Genomic DNA, 1,716 nt, shown 5'->3' with positions numbered 1-1,716 from the left:
CTCCCAACTCTCACCGACGGTGGCAGATCGGAGGAGAGCAAGAAGACCACCAGACTCCATCACCGGCGAGCGGATCATCACCTGGCCCGCGGTAATGGCGGTAAGCACTTTTTTGTTCGTCATGCACTACTTTTTCGCGTTCGATCCGGCGGTAGATTCGATCCACGGCGGAGAGGGGGGATGGGGAATAGAGGTAGATAAGCATGTCAGTTCATACTAGTTCATACTAGTTCATATGAGTTCATACTAGTTCATGCAAGATCGGAATAGAGGTAGATGCGGATGGAGTAGAAGGGGGATTGGGGGTACACAACAGACACTGGCTAACCGCGGCGGCCGTCACCGGCGTGCGGAGCGGCGGGTCGAGTGGCTGGCCTTCATCTTCTTGTCCATCGTCGTGCAAGGCGGTGGGTCGCCGTCTCTCTCGGAGGAGTCGAGGTCGATCTGCCAAGTACGACGGCCTGGCTCCAGCGCCTTCACTGGCATATGCACTGGTTCTTCCTCCTCCTTAGCCTCCCCACCGATGACCGTTGGCGGCACGATTGCCGTCTCCTAATACACTGCGGCACGGCGGTCTATAGGAGCCCAGTAGTTCTTGTACTTGGACCACCTCTTCCTCTGTTTAGCGTCGTCGGAGACAGCCTGATTCATGGCCCAACGAATGATGTCGACTGCCATTGCGCCCTTCGCTGGGTTAAGAATCTGCATCTTCAACTCTTGTGCAGTGGCCCTCATGAGCACTGCATCAGATTCCTTCTGCATGTCAGGCATGGAGCCGAAGTTCGAGAAAGAAGGCCCTCCAGCCAATACCCCAAGGGGAAGGGGTTGGCGTTGGAGCTGGAGCTCATGGCGATGGAGAGGAGGAAGGTTGATAGTGAGAGAAGAGAGGAGGTGGGTAAGTAGTGGTGGTCAGTGTGAGTAAATATAGGCGCGATGGAGAGGAGGAAGAGTGACAGTCATGCCGTTTTAACTACATCCTCTTCAATAAGCCATGAACTCTGTGTTGTGCCTGACCCCATAAATTGTGTGCAGATCGAGGAGAGCAATGAGATGAGCACAGAGGTGCTCCCGGCCATTGACAACAAGAGCAAGGAGTCGGTTCATCCAATGCCCGAGGTGGTGCTGCTACCTACCGCCGAGGAAGAACCGAAGACGCCAACGGTTAGCGACGACGAGTGCATGGAGGAGCCCCCCAGCAGCAAGCGCCGCAACTACGGTCACTACCATGAGGAGGGTGGCCCAACTCACTTATGCAAGTTCATCCTTGCACCGAAGCTTGAGTGCATCCCCATGCCCCTAGACTTCACCAAGCACTTCGTCGCGGTGCCGACGGAGTTCAAGCTGAGGAACAACACTGGCTGCTCCTGCAGGGTGACGGTGAAGCTAATGAACGGCAGGGTGACCCTGGATCAGGGTTGGGCCACCTACGCCGCCGTTCATCAGATCAAGACCGGCTACATGGTGACGTTCAAGCTCCTGACTCCCGACACCCTCAAGGTCGTCATCTTCGACGACGATGGCATTGAGGTGGTCAACAAGTGCGGGAAGCACGACGAAGCCTTCGCCGCCAGGGACTAGGGCCAGGGCACCTCCTTCCTAAGTACTACCGAGTCTGCTTTATGGTTTATGCGTTGAACTATTTGAACTATCATAATGTGTGGTACTATCGTTATGTTATCTGAACCATGTTGTTAACTAGTTGATGCTCTATTTATG

The sequence above is a fragment of the Triticum dicoccoides genome, chromosome 2B (assembly GCF_002162155.2).
Source record: "Triticum dicoccoides isolate Atlit2015 ecotype Zavitan chromosome 2B, WEW_v2.0, whole genome shotgun sequence".
Taxonomy (NCBI): domain Eukaryota; kingdom Viridiplantae; phylum Streptophyta; class Magnoliopsida; order Poales; family Poaceae; genus Triticum; species Triticum dicoccoides.
This window is presented reverse-complemented; position numbering follows the sequence as displayed.